This window comes from Trifolium pratense, linkage group LG3 (assembly GCF_020283565.1).
Source record: "Trifolium pratense cultivar HEN17-A07 linkage group LG3, ARS_RC_1.1, whole genome shotgun sequence".
Classification (NCBI taxonomy): Eukaryota; Viridiplantae; Streptophyta; class Magnoliopsida; order Fabales; family Fabaceae; genus Trifolium; species Trifolium pratense.
In genome coordinates, this window is record NC_060061.1 from 38189912 (window position 1) to 38206817 (window position 16906).

The window sequence follows — 16906 nt, forward strand, 5'->3', positions numbered from 1 at the left end:
ACATGTTAGCATGACCCAAAAAAAATATGACATAAAGCAGTAGCAGCAAGACAATGTAAGAATGAAAGGAACTAACTCTAAGCAACCCCTAGGAAACAAGAGAAAAAATCATCCAAATCTAACAAAAATTTACAAAATCTAACACATCCCGTATGGGAAATGAAAATCATGCCTATTTTGTAAACTTCATCCAAACTTGGGAAACAAAAATCATCCCCAACTCATCTCACCTTAAAACCCAATATTCAAACACGGATCTGCTGGTGGTTGCTGGATATCAGTGCCGGAAGTAACGATGCAGCTGGTGGTTGAGGAAGGAGATGATGATGTCAAAGCCCGGAATTTTATAGCGAGATCGAGTAAGTAATCAGAATACACAAATCTTGTTGTGAAAGAGAAGAACCCAAAAATCCATTTTCTTATTTGAATGTTCTTCCAACCTTCAAATCCAAAAATTGAAAGTGTGAAATGGAGAATAAATTGTTGTCCATCGGAGAGTAACAAATAACAAGTCCCTTTTGCGATGAATTTATGTGATAAATTATGGGTTTGAATGTTTGATTGTTGTTCGGTATGATTTTCTTTACTGTTTTTTATTTTGTCAGGTTAATTTATTGTCTTTTTATTATGTTTTTTGTTTTTTAAATTAATATTTATTAAAATAAAATCCAAATGGACATTGAAAAAGTCAACAAATTATTAAAATATTCTAATCACAATATCACATCAACACATTTAACCGATATTTAACGTTTTGGACTAAACTAACTAATGGAATCAACATTCAGAGAGTTGTTTTTAATTTTCGTTATTTCAGGGACTTAATTGATAGCGAGTGACACTTTCAAGGACTAAAATGACTGTTTACTCTTTTTTTCTCTAATAAATTTTTTGCTCATTCAAAAAAAAGGTAGAAGGTAGAGATATGAAATTGATTTGGGTTTCCAATTTGGAAATTAGGGTTAGGTTGTAGAAGGTTAGCAGATTTTTATGATTTTTTTTTTTTAAATCTGGATTGAATGGTTGGGGATTTAAGTTTGTTGGATGAATTTGTGAAAATCATGATTGAAGATGAAGAAGGAGATGGAAGGAAATCTGGATTTTTTATTTTGTTACAGGAGATTTGGATTTCTATTTTAATATAAAAGTTTAATTTTTTCTGTTTTAAACAAAAATAATTATTATAAAGAAATAAATAAGTAAAAATAATTCTATTTTCTGATTTTTTTTTAAATTAATAATTACACAATGTGATTTAAATTAACTTTATGAATAATTTTTCTTACAATTTCATCGATGTTGGATTTTCTCATCATCAAATCACATGTCACGTAGTTTAAAATATATCACATCGTCAATTTATAGTTAAAAATTATGATAGCGGAACCAAAATTGTCGAATTATAAAATATAAAAGAATTAAATATTAGAAGTAGATAAAATTGATTACTAGCAATTTTATTAATTTCTCCTTATCAGTTTTAATAACATTCCATATTTTGTATCTTCCGTTATAATTTTACTAAAAATTTATTAAAAATATATAGAAAGAACAAAATGAATACAATAAAACTAACGACATTCACTGAAGATTTTGAATTTTATCAATCCGACCGTCCAATATCACATAATTGGACTGACGAACGATTGAGAATACAAATTTTTACGATCTGACTCCGAATGCATAGACAGATTGTAATAATAGTCTCATCGAAAACCTTGTTTCTATAAAAGGACCTTGAAGTTCGACTGAAACTAACGACATTCGCTGAAGATTTTGAATTATATCAATCTGATTGTTCAATATCATATAATTGGACTGACGAACGACTGAGAATCATAATTTTTACGATCGGACTCCGAATGCATAGACATATTGTAATAACAGTCCCATCGGAAACCTAGTTTCTTTGAAAGGACCTCGAAGTTCAACTGAAACTAACGACATTTGGTGAAGATTTTGAATTTTATCAATCCGACCATTCAATATCACCTAATTGGACTGATGAACGATTGAGAATCAAAATTTTTACGATCCGACTCCGAATACATAGACATGTTGTAATAAATAAGGTTATCAAAACCGGACCGGACCGGCCGGTCGGAACGGTCGGACCGTGAACCGGTCATAAAAGCGGTTCGGTTTTGAGCAAAAAACCGCGTGAACCGCGGTCGAACCGGGACGAACCGGTGAACCGGCCGGGCGGTTGAAGCGGTTTTGCAGATTTTTATTTTTTTTAAAAAATAGGGCAAAACGACGTCGTTTTAATTTTTTTTTAAATAAAAAAAAACCTGAAACAAAACAACGACATCGTAGGAATAGGAAATATTTTTGTTTTTCATCTATTTTTCGTTTGATTTGAATTATAAATTTTATTTTATTTTGAGTTGTGATATTTTATTTTTTTAATGTGTGAAATATTGAGCAATTATTCATATATTTTTATTTATATATTAATTAAAATATATATTTAATTAAAAACGGTTCGACTCCGATTGAACCCGGTCCGACCAATTGAACCTTGAACCGATGAGCTCGCCAGTTCGATGATCGGTCCGGTTCTGACAATCTTGGTAATAATAGTCCTATGTTTTGATTTACCCCTATTATATTTATGTTTGCAATCAACTACTAATCAAAGACAGTAATATACTACCAAAAATACTGAATTGTCCCTCTCACCCTTAACTTTTTGGTTTTTGTTGTTGCTTTGCGTTTTGAATAATTGAGGGTATTTTTGTCATATTTGGCACATAAGCTCCACAATGCTCCTCAAAGCTTTTCTGCAACTCTCCCCAAATTGCTCTTTTTCGTTTTTTTGCCTTATAACCCCACAAAATTGGAGTTCTCTACCACTCAAAAGTTGCATGATAAATTTCAAAAAGCAAGGTTATATTTGGTATTTCATAAGCTATTTACACACTGTCCAATGTTAGAAGATTTCAATTTCAAATTTCATATTCTCCCTCTTTTTCTCCCTTTATAATCAATTTGTGTTTTCTGTCTCTTAATCTACTCATATTCATGTTCTATCTTCTCTTTCATTTTCTCTTTTCTTCTGCATATTTTTTTCTTACTACTAATGTTTGTTCTTCTTATTTTGCAGAGAAAGAAGAATAAAAGAAAATGAAATCTTCACAAAGGTATGTCCTAGAAAAACTAGCATTTTCTTTGTTCATCTATTTTTTCTATCTTTTATATCATGTTTTTAACAAACATATTTTTTCTTCAACTTTCCTTTACATCAATGATTCTATAGAATAAAAACAACTAATAACAATTATTTATGAAAAAAAAAATTGTTGCAGAAAATAAATAAGAGCTTAGAAGATGCACTTCTCCAAAAATAAATAAAAAGTCAAGCAAATGAATATCAATCTTCACTAATTTCTTTTTCATTAAACAAAAAACAGCACCACCACATACTTATCAAAAGCATTGTTATCATTTTATTTTTCACTAATTAATGCAATAATATGTTTGTTCCTTTCAGGATACATAAAGATACAAACCTTTACCAAAAAAAAAAAAAAGATACAAACAAAAATGAGAAGAAAACAAGAAACAGAGGTAAAAACAACTACTTAACACTTTTTTGGCTCAATATTATTTTTTTAGCTTTTTTATTTTTTCATTCAAAATTTTCTTTTACACTAATCAATGTAACAATTTTTTTTCTTTTCAGATACATACAGATACAAATAAATATGAGGAGGAAAAAAAGAAAGAAAGTTTGATTTAGGTAAAAATAACTTAATATTTATTGATGTTCAATATTGTTTTTACATTTTAATTAAACATGCTGTTATGAAGAATAAAAATAAGTACTAACAATTTTATTTGGACAAAAATTGGTTGCAAAAGATAGAGCTTAGAAGATTTCAAAAATAAAATAAAATAATGATTTTAATAAATAAATAAATAAAAATTAACGGATCTAAAAACAAATAGAAGAAAAGAGCTAGAGAAGTTGAGTTTGTGACTTTCATTAAAGTAATTGTTTTTCTATGAACATTTTTTAAATAACATTTTCTGAATGAAAACAACTACTAACATTTATTAAGTAATTAAAAAAAAATGTTGCGGAATAATAAGAGCTTGGTAGGTTTCAAACTAGAAAATGACCTTGCTATATTGTTTTAAAAAGACCTTGCAGTAATAATTTTAAACATGAAATTAAATTAAATAAATATGAGTGTTTCTTTATAGATATGAACATAGATATAAAAAAATTACTTTACCAGCAAAAAATATTCCTTTAATTTCTCTGATTTTGTTGTTGTTAAACTAGGAGCTTAGACAAAGAAGCAAACCTCTCATACAAAGATGTAAAAAGAAAAGAAAGTATGTTTCTGGCACAGTGATACAATTTCAAGCACGATTCCGATTCGGTGGTTACATTTTCCGGCGCGGTGGCTACATTTTCCGGCGCGGTGGCTATTGGCAAATGTATTCCGATCTTAATTTTTCGTTCTGGATTTTGTGGATGAGAAGGAGGAGAGCCTTTTTATAGTGATGATTTTTTAAATGGTGGTGTGTGGTGATCAAAATCTAGATCTAAACAAATTGAAAGCACCACTCTAACAACAACAAAAAAGCAAAACAAAAGAGAAAGATAAAGAAGAAGGTTGAATAGGAAGATAGAGGATGAGATTTGATGGTAGCAAAATCAAGTTGGAGGCATTGGATTTGGGAATTTTTTTTTGAAATACCCCTGTACCCACAAAACATCACCAAAATACCCTACCTGAAAAAAAAATTTCCAAAATACCTTACTTTTCCCTTGTGAGTGGAACGCGCCATCCAGCATGTGGCGTCCATATGAAGAACGCGCCGTTGGCAATGTAGTGTTCATAGGTTGAACGCGCCATCCAGCATGTGGCGTTCAATTGATTATTTTTTTTTCGTTAATGAGGGAGAATGAGAGAAAGAATACTGGAACTTTGACCCATGCGGTGCATGGGTCTAATTAGGTGTAATATGTAATAATAAAAAATAAAATACAAAAATTCTAAGAGCATTTTCAATAAGAGTAGTATAGGGAATTTCAATAGTGATTAAAATTATGTACAATAATTGATAAGCACCATCAATTTTAAAAGTATATCATATCAAAATTATTGTTGACTATATTATTCATCACGAAATATTTTTATTGTCTTTCCTTAAGTTTATGTCTTTAATTTTTTTTTACCTTTAATTATCATCAATTTTTTAACCTTTAGTTATCAGCAATTTTTTTTAATAAGTAAACAAAACGATGAGGTTCCAAAATTATTTAAAAAATATATAAAATATAAAATAAGCACATAAACAAATATAGAATAATTAGTCCATGAAATTCCCTATACTACTCTTATTGAAAATGCTCTTAGAATTTTTGTATTTTATTTTTTATTGTTACATATTACACCTAATTAGACCCATGCACCGCATGAGTCAAAGTTCTAGTATTCTTTCTCTCATTCTCCCTCATTAACGAAAAAAAAAATCAATTGAACGCCACATGCTGGATGGCGCGTTCAACCTATGAACACTACATTGCCAACGGCGCGTTCTTCATATGGACGCCACATGCTGGATGGCGCGTTCCACTCACAAGGGAAAAGTAAGGTATTTTGGAAATTTTATTCTCAGGTAGGGTATTTTGGTGATGTTTTGTGGGTACAGGGGTATTTCAAAAAAAATTCTTGGATTTGGTGGCCGGCGGCTAGGGTTTGTTTGTGGAAAACAACTTCTCAAAACTTCTTTCTTGAAGAGAGAGAAAGAAATTAACAAATGCTATGGATTTGTGAAATAAAAAATACGTTAGAGAAAATAGAATGAATCCTATGGACTTCAAATAAAATTAAATCTAGCCTATGGACTCCAAAACAAAATTCAATTGAGTTAATTTCCAATTTTTAATACAATTAAATGAGAGCAAAACTTCTCAAGAAATTGCTTAAAAAAAAAAACTTCTCAAGAAAAAAATTTAATTAATATATTCTAGACAAAATATACCTCTTACAATATTTAAATTAATGTTTTTTTGTCAATTTTTTTTTTACGTAAAATTAATGTTATATATAGGACAAATTGATAATGTTTTAAAAATAATTACTTACTCTGTCCCAAAATATAAGCAAAAATGAGTCAAAAAACTTGATGTATTTGGCTAAAGATTTAGACCAAATACGGTACATTCACTTTTGTTAATCACTTTTTACTTATATTATGGGACGGAGGAAGTATTATACATCAAAAAGTTAAATGTAAATCGTTTGATGTTAATCAGACGACTCTAATGCACAGACTACATCAAATTGAATGCATTGAATCCATTTGAGATATAACCAAAAATAAGAAAGAGAGATGTGATTTGAAGATAGATGGACAAATTCACGGCCATACTGTAACACACCATTTGTTAACATAGCTTGATTGGTCATGTCCTAGGCCCTCTATCCCATTTACTCCACAAGTCTTACTATATCCAATTTCCACTCCAAAAGTACTACTTTTTGCTGAATTTGCAAAAAAAAATAAATAAATAAATAAAACTACAAGTAAAAATTTTATATTGAAAAAAAAAAAACTATTTTGACTTTTAAAAAAATTGAATGTATAATTTTTAAGAACTTTTTATATTGAGTCTCTTAACATGTGTCATAAGAATACACATTAAACTTTTCCATTTTTTAATTACTTAGACATTTCCGGTTTATAAACCACCGGAATAAGGTTGGTTGTGACCGGATGGAAGTAGTTTGGTGGTTCATGGCTATAGAGATAAATGTGTGTGTATTGAGGGATTTGGATCCTCTCTAATTATTCTCTCATGTTTTCTCTCATTTTGTTAATCTAATGGTTGACAAATCCTCCTACTATGTGCAATTTATTTTCTTTTTCTTTTGGTAACATTTGACGGTGGAATAAGGGAATTGGAGAATGCAAATAATTTTTTTTTATAACTAATTTATTAATATAATAATAACTCTTCACAAAAAATTTAAAAAATATAATAACTTCTTATAAAACAAAAGAAGAAATAACTTACTCTCTCCATCACATATTATAAAGAGTTTAATTTTGAGCATTATTAATGTAAAGTTGTTTTATACATGTATTTAATAATGTGTTATCATGTCGTTAAATGAATGAATACGCAACGTATTGAAAAACACATTTAATTATGTATAAAAATAGTTGAATGAAATCAAATATTATATCGATTTTTATTAGTATACAAACACTTTTTTTAACAAATTTATCAGATTTAATATTTACAATTCAAAACTACTGTATTATATACAGGACAATAAGTTGTTGCTCATAAACTTTCCAAAATAATAATATATGTGGAGAAAATTTTCTTGATAAATCTTTTAGAATAACTATTATATATTATTGTACATGTTGCTCATATTTTAATTATAATAATTATTATACACAGGATAAGTTATCGCCTGTAATTTTTTAAATCGCTATTATACATGGGGAGATGACCAATTTTAACTACTAAAATTAAATGATAAATTATTAAAAAATTAATACCTATATCAATTGATAAAATTTTAAAATACTTATCATACACAGGACAAATTTTCCGATCATTTTTTAAAATCGCTATTATATGCCGTAAGATGGTCAATTTTAACTTCATTTTTTTTTTATAATTGTATTTTAATGTGTAGTCAAATTTTATATGCCTATATATATTCTAGACAATTTCCCTGATAATCCAATTTTTCAAAATTATTTTATACTTCCTCCGGTCCTAAATATAAGAGAGGATTTACTTTTTAGATTTATTTAGAATTTAATGTATTTGATTTGTATTATAGGCTATATACATTGCATTCTCAATGTATCTAAAAAGTAAATTTTCTCTTATATTTAGGACCGGAAGGAGTACATAAATTCAATCAAATTGTAATGTGTAAAATCTATTTGAAATAAACATGAAGAGGAGAATGAACCATTTTTCAAGCTAAGCTCCTTTTAAAAATCTATTTGGACAGAAATATTGAGAATAATGAGAAGATGAAAACTATGTAATTTTTTTTGCAAAAAGGTGACCGGAAAAATTGGCCGGAAATTGGGTGTTTGGGTTGAGTTTGGAGATATCCAAGAGAGAAAGAAGACGTTTGAGTTGAGAAAGAAAAACGAAAGAGATAATGTTAAATGTTGAAGTGTGATATACATCACACTGTTGTACTAAAGTGCAGATTGTTTTATTTTTTTGACGAACTGAGTGCAGATTGTTTAATCCTATGTAAAAGTTTATTATAATTTATAACCATGTACTAAAGTAAGTACTCCTACTCTAAGGGATAAATAAATAATAGTAGTAATAGTGAAAACAGGTTCACGGTTCACCAACCGTAAAAGAAAAGTAATAAAAGAGGTTGACTTTTATTTAATTTATTTTTATGTAAAAAAAACTACTTTTTTTTTATACTTCATTCGTCCCAAAATAAATGACCTAATATTTACTTTGCGTACTACTCCCTCTGTCCCAACAAAGAGTGACACAGTTGATCGTTTCACGTCGATCCATAACTTTGACGATTAATATTTATATGATATACTTTGACGATATTTTTCTACTAATATGTATATGCAAATATTAGCATATGAGATATTTGAATTATCTCGATGAATATTTCTAAAATATATAATTTTTAATAATAGATAGCTTAAGATATTTATGATTAAATATTTTTGTACATCGGCAAACGTTAAGATGGTCAAAATAGGTCATTTATTTTGGGACATAGTGAGTATTTTACTTCTCCCTCCATCCCAAAGTAAGTGTCGAAGTTGTATTGGTGCACACCTGCCGATCCATAATTTAGAACTTTATTATCTTTCGTTGTGTATTACTAAAAATTATTAAAAGTTGATATTTTGAAATATCGATACAAATCTAACAAAATATTATATACTAATATTTATCTTTATATATTTATAAAATAAGATAGTCAAAGTAGCCGATAAAATTTACGGGAGAAGCTGATAAAATTTAAAATTACCTTACAAATTTTTGAATTATTGTTATACTCCAAAGAGGAATATCTTTTTGACTTATTCTATTTTACTTCAATCAAGGTCAGAATATTGACCTTCCCTATGCCCTTTTTCCTGCAACATTTGAGTTGTCACAGTAAAAAAAATCACTCCACAAGTCTTACTATGTCCAATTTCCATTCCAAAAGTACTACTTTCTGCAAATGAAACAAACCCAGTGGAAAAATAGCAGTACTACTTTATGCTCTAACACATCCAATCTCATTATTTATTTTCATTTTTTCTTGAACACTACTTCGTTGATTTTAATTACTTTGCATATTAAAATTCAAATTTCTCCTTTCCCTCACTTTCTCCCTATAAATTCGATTTCGTTTAAATTTCAAATACAAATATATAACTCAGTTTACCTAACTAATTTAAATGTTAATTTATCTAAATTGTATATAATTCATTTTTTTTGTTTTTGAATCAATATAGTCAATTTTTTAACTCAATATATAATCATTGTTTTAAGAAATCTAAAAGTGAAAATTTTGTATTGGAAAGAGAAATATTATTTTGACTTTTAAAAAATTGAATGTATCATTTTTAAGATTTTATTTTATCGAGTCTGTTAACATGTGCCATAATAATATAGTTAAACTTTTCTATTTTTTAATTACTTAAGATATTTGCGATTTATAAAGTAAACATATATTTTTTTTATTAAATAATTGTAGTAAGTTGATAAGACTTATCCAATGCAATAAAGACAACAACAAATGTCATTTACATGATATTTATCTAATCCTGCCGAAGCATGCCGATCTACAGTGTTTTTTAATTTAAGAAAAGCTAAATACTACTAATTAGTATCAGACTAATTATAATTTAAACTAACGCGACAAAACAAGTTATCGCATATATAAATTTAAAATTATTGTTATAAACAAATTATAATCAAAAGTTCACATTCAAATTTCATTGAATAACCGATATATCTGATCATTTTTATTATAGACTAGATACATGCACTACATGTTTTTGAGCAATAGTGGTAGACGAATGGTCAATGATTGGGCTTCAATGTTTGTTATATTGCATTCACGTTAATAAACATATGAATTTAATTTATATGCACCGTTAGTGTAAAGTTATTTTACACATGCGTCCAATAATATACCGACACATCATGTATGGTAATTAAAAACACATGATGTGGCAACGCATCATTAATGTATGTGTAAAAAATCTTTCTACATAAACCCACTTGGGTTGGTGCATTGGTATTGGCTTGGGACCTGGGAGTGTGCTCCTCTTGAGGTCTGAGGTTCGATTCTCTCTGGCGCCAATTTGGGTGGGCTAATTTAGCTTCTTAAAAAAAAAAAAAATCTTTCTACATATTTAAGTGCACAACAATTAAACTCTAAACATATGTCCTAAACAATAAAAATTAAAAAACTCTTAAAATAATTTTTTTACATTAGTTACAACAAGACATTATCTATAAATTGCGGACCCGGATTCTGTGTAGTCATGCAGTCAATCACTTTATGATCGTCCGATCAAGATCGGACGATCATGATTTAACAACGGTATTTTTTACAATATTTATTTAAACTGTCCGATCGTGATCGGACGCCTATCAAATAATTGCACTAAAAATTTGAATGCACCTAATCTAATTCCATAAATTGCAACTCGAGTAGGGTCTTAACTTCCAACAATATTAAGTTCAATTATAAGGGTCTTTACTAAAAAATGGCCAATTTAATCCTACTATTTTTTTTTTTTGTTTTTCAATCCCACTATTTTCAAATACCGAAAGAGACACGTGTTCAATTGTTCGTTGGCATGATCAAGTAAGTTCTATTAAGTATATTTCAAATTTACATTTTCTCATTTAATTTATTTTGTTAACCTCCTTTATATATGTCAATTTCTCATTTCTTCAACTAGGACTTATTGTCCCTGTTCCACACCAACTTCACATTAGTCACACCAGTCTCTCCTATGCATTTAATAAAAGCAGATTAGGATTTACCCCTACCTTGATCACAGGCTTCGGTTACCGATGAAAACAATCACCTTTTAGCACTATTACTTTACGTAAATTATTACCTTCCTTAGTTGATCAATTCAAGGCACAAGGACAACCTTTGAACCACTAAATCATCTATGAAGAGCCAAATTAAAAATTGTCAAAGTTCCCTCCATTATTTGATTTTTTCCAATCTCCAATAACTTACTCCTACTTCTTTTGTCAAAAAAAAAAAACTAATAATTTACTCATACTTCTTTTGTAAAAAAAAACTTACTCCAACTTAAAAAAAAAACTTACTCCCTCCATCCCGAGTTTAATTTATGTGCATTGTTAATGTAAAATTATTTTATACATGCATATAATATGTTGTCATGTCGTTTAATGAATGTTATATGTCACGTGATTTAAAACACATTATATGAGATATCAATATATTATTGAATGTATGTGTAAGATAATTTTACACCGATGGTGTATATAAATTAAATTCTATTATAAACAAAAAAATCACAATTATTAATAAAAGTCAAATATAATAATGAGAAATACGACTTTTTGTGTTTTCCTTAAAATAAGTTTCATCAGAACAATGTGTGTTACTTGAAATATGACTTTTAAATACAATGTTTGTAACTAAATAAAAGTGACTTTTTTATAAGCAAATAAAATATTAATACAACTCATTTTAACTTCTAGGTCGGATAGAGTTGAGCTTGGTGCCAATTTTGAGAAATCGGAATGGTAAAATATTGAACTTCAATCAAATCATACAATATATATATATATATATATATATATATATATATATATATATATATATATATATATATATATATATATATATATATATATATATATATATATATATATATCTGTGTGTGTGTGTGTGTTGGAAACACACAAATAAAAATTAGCTAATAAGACCATCTTCAATGGTGTAGTACCTATTAGGTACTTATGATACTTATTAAGTACTATCATTGAAGTACCACCAATTTGAGTATTTATTATGTACCACTTCTAAAATAAGAACTCTTTATCTCCTCTTGGACCCATCTTATTTTTCATTAAAATATTCTTTTCATGGGACCCACTTTATTTTATATATTCAATTTGAATTAATGAATATTTATAAAAAAACACAATTTTTTTTGGTACATCACAAAAGCACAATTTTTGAAATTATGTAATGTTATTTTAAATTATTTTTTAATTGAGTAATTCTTAAAATTTGACAATATTATTTTAAATTAAATTTCGAATTTTAATTATTTTTTTGAATTATAAAAAAAATAGTACATACTAATTTTGTAATTTTATCATTCAATCAATTTATATTATAAAATAGATAATTAAATAATAAGTTATTGTAATGATGTGAGGTTATTGATGAGACCCATTTTAGAACTTTTTAAGAAGTGCTTCATTGGAGGGTTTGAGTACCTATTAGGTACTATTATTAAAATATAATAAATTAATGATGTGTCTATATGAGACTCATTTAAGTACTCAAAGTTAGAGTGCTCCATTGTGGATGTTCTAAGTACGTAGAGTTTAAAAAAATACCAACTTTGGACTTATCAATATAACTAAATATTTGAAGTAATCTTTTAGATTTAACCATATATTTTGATATTGTAATTATGTTTGGTATTAAATATTACTCCCTCCATTCCTAATTATGAGAACCTTTTATAAAAAAAGTATCCCTAAATATATAAACCGTCTACAAATTTTTAAATGCAATTATTATTATTTTTTCAAATATATCTCTCAATATACTTACACGGGCCTATGGCTTAGCATAGCCTGAGTCCAAGATATTTTTATAAGTCTATTTAGTTAAATAGATCAGGCTACAGGCCATTAAAAAAGTATTTTAGCCTACTAGGCCGACCTATTTAAGTTAATATGAATAATATTTTTACTACTGTAATTATTTATATACTAAAATTTGTACTTTGATTAAATCATAAATTTATTAACTTTTTCAGTAGCTTAAGCTTATTAATCTAATAAGTTTTTCACATATATAAATGTATTTTTATAAACTAGAATTGAAATATGATGACATATATAGTAAAAATATGTCTTTTATGATAAGATTAAAATTTATCACATGATGTGAGTTGTTGCGGTTAAAGTCTCACTCTAAAACACTTTTGTAGTAGCTACTACTCCTCTCTCCGGCAACAGGAAGAAACAAAACTGATAACATCGCACTCCTTCTTGCTTAAAATAAACACAGTGCACTCCTTCTCCTTCATGCTTAACGATAAAGAAATTAACAATTGTAACTATTAAAAAATTTTAAAATATTTATCATACACATAAAATTTGTTCTTGATAAAACAATTTAAAAAATAAATGAATATACACATAAGTTAATAATATAAAAAGAAAATAAAAAGTTATTTGATAATATAAAAAGAAATTTGGCAATATGTCGATGTCGTAATTAATATAAGCTCTCATTATACTTACACGGGCCTATGGCTTAATTAGCATAGCCTCAGGCCAAGATATTTTTATAAGTCTATTTAGTTAAATAGATCAAGCTGCATGCCATTAAAAAAGTATTTTAGCCTACTAGGCCGACCTATTTAAGTTAATATGAATAATATTTTTACTACTATAATTATTTATATATTAAAATTTGTACTTTGATTAAATTATAAATTTATTAACTTTTTCAGTCGCTTAAGTTTATTAATCTACATAAGTTTTTCACATATATAAATGTATTATTATAAACTAGAATTGAAATATGATGACATATATCGTAAAAATATGACTTTTATGATAAGATTAAAATTTCTCACATGATGTGAGTTGTTACGGTCAAAGTCTCACTCTAAAACACTTTTGCAGTATACACTACTCCTCTCTCCTGCAACAGGAAAAATCAAAATTGATAACATCTCACTCCTTCTTGCTTAAAAAAACGCATCGCACTCCTTCTCCTTCATGCTTAACGATAAAGAAATTAACAGTTTTAACTATAAAAATAATTTAAAATATTTATCATATACAGAAAAAAATTTCTTGATAAAAGAATTAAAAAATAATAATATACACATAAGTTAATAATATAAAAAATTATTTGATAATATAAAAAGAAATTTGGGAATATGCCGATGTCATAATTAATATATATAAGACCTCGATATACCTACACGGGGCTATGGCCTAGCATAAACTCAGGGCAAGATATTTTTATAAGTCTATTTAGTTAAATAGGTCAGGTTGCAGGCCATTAAAATCTTTTAATCTACTAGGCCGGCCTATTTAAGTTAATATGAATAATATTTTTACTACTATAATTATTTACATATATTAAAATTTGTACTTTGATTAAATTATAAATTTATTAACTTTTTAAGTAGTTTGAGTTTATTAATCTACATATATAAATGTATTATTATAAACTAGAATTGAAATATGATGACATATATAGTCAAAATATGACTTTTTATTATAAGATTAAAATTTCTCACATGACATGAGTTGTTGTGGTTAAAGTCACACTCAATTAATTATAACACAACAATTTAAATCAACTAATTCTTTCTATTTATAAAATTAATTTCGTTGAAACCAACTTTTTAATGCGCCGAAGACCCCTTACGACCTAACGCCCCGACGCAATATAACGCGCCGAAGGCGCGTCCCGTGCGCACGCACGGGTTTTTAACTAGTTCCCCTTAAAATATGAAAATTCCTTCATTTTAGCCTGTAATGCTACAACAAGTGGTGGATGATTAACAAGACACGACACGTACACGTGGATTTAAATTATTTTTTATTTATTTTTAAAATCATCCCATTAGACATTGTGTAATTATTAATTTAAAAAAAAATCAGAAAATAGAATTATTATTTTTTATTTCCGCCGTAACCACACACCGTACCCACAAATTTACCCTTATGAAAAGCCTAAAAACAATTGAAAATAGGAGAATGTTAACAAAATTGAAGTGATTAACTAAGAATTGAAAAACAACCCAGATATTAGGGGGAGGTGATGTTCTCCATCGTAACTAATGTATTCAATATCGGAATAATGAAAGATAGCAATTGATTCACCGACGACGACACCTTTCCACTCGAGTTCGTCGGAATCACAATTGATGATGTTGTTGTTCTTGAAAAAGTGATAATTATTTAGATGGTTTCCAATTTGGAAGGGAACACTTTGAGCCCATTTGTTGGAGCAAAACCAAACACAAGAAAAATGAGTAATTTTACAAAGAGAAGCATAATAGAGGTTTGATTTTTGGGTAATTTCCAGAAATATACTGTTTGATTTTTGGGTTCAAATAACTTGATAAACCCAATTTTTCTTCCCCATCCTTTTGCGAATAATAGAGGTTGAAGATGATTTTCACCTAATTTAGACTTAAATACCAGGGCATAAACGTAATTAACCTTCCTCACCTAATAAAAAATAAGCTTTTTTATTTCTCAGCTTTTGTAGGACCCATCGACTAATAAAATACAGATACCTATTGTAGCAAGTAAATTTTAATTTAAGTATTAGTATAAATATTGATTCTAATCAAAATTAAATTAAAAATAAATTGATTTACGTTTCAATATATAATTATATTATGTGTCTCGATTATATGATATTTCCTATAGCGGAGGGAACTATATAAAATATAATAATAACTGTAAAAATTATTCAAACTTCAATCAATGAATTTGATACAATTGGTTCAGGCCGATTTAAGGGTAAGACAACTTTTTTTTTAAGCAAAGGGTAAGGCAACTTAAACATTAACTTTATGTCTCTAAAATATAAAAATTAATTATCAAGAGAAAAATGTCTCTCATAAGTCATAAGTTCACAATAAGAAAATGGTCTCACAATAAAGGCTTGCCTTCCGAAAACAGAAAAATTAAAATTTTTTCGTGGTATAAAATAACGTGAGACTTTATATTTTATGAATAAAGGAAAAATATTAAGACTTTGAATTAAAGAAAAAAAATTGTATTCTTTATTTTTTTAACACTTTCACTCTTTATATGTCTGAATAAGCAAAAAAATGTCAGTTTAAAACTTACTTTAAGCCTCTTTTAATGTTGGACCGGCGTGGTTGATAAATTTTAACTAAATTAAATTGAAATGAATCCAGAGTATATAAATTTGATCATTGGCAATGAAATTTCTATTCACACTTTACTATTTTATGTTGAACTTTGAATAAATGGAACTCATTGCCTTAAATTAATACTGTAAGCAAAAGGTACGTCACTGTCGACCTTCATATACATATGCATTTTTTTCATGATTTTTACAATATTTTAGTTTATTTCATGATTTTTACTCCCTCGGAAATGCCATTCAAATTTCAAACGTATTAAATATTTTAATATTAATTTCATTAAGCATACGAAATGCATACTACTTTTCTTTTGTTTTGGTACAACCTAGCAATATACTTCTGGAATTTTGATGAGCAAGTAGTAGCAACTGTCCAAATCTAAGAGGAAAATTATAAGTTGCCAATTTGCGGATGGAGAGGCCCATAATCAAACACTCCATTGTTCAACTGTATCTGTTCATTTTTAAATATCGTTTTAGAAATACTTGTGTTTGCTGAATTTTTTGGTCAAATAAGAAGCTGATCAAATTTTCATTAATATTGGGAACCAACATGTTTGATAAATTCAATGACTAAGGATCTTTAAATCTAGAGGCGGCGTCTCACCTATGGGTATCCAATGTCACATACATGCAATGCAACACTTCCATCATTTTTTTTTTTCAAAAGGTAAGAGGAGAAAGTTTTTACAGAAAAAGTAAAAGAATTTTTAACTATATGTTGACATCTATTTACTTATCCAACAAATAAGTTAGCACTC

General features: G+C 27.7%; 1 long non-coding RNA gene across 1 annotated transcript; it reads left to right on the plus strand.

Moving 5' to 3' along the window:
* The first annotated feature begins 3012 nt into the window (after positions 1–3012).
* On the plus strand, positions 3013–4394 carry LOC123914419. The gene is made up of 4 exons (XR_006811826.1): positions 3013–3143; positions 3494–3570; positions 3686–3742; positions 4292–4394. It is a non-coding gene; the product is annotated as an uncharacterized LOC123914419 (long non-coding RNA).
* The last annotated feature ends 12512 nt before the right edge of the window (positions 4395–16906 follow it).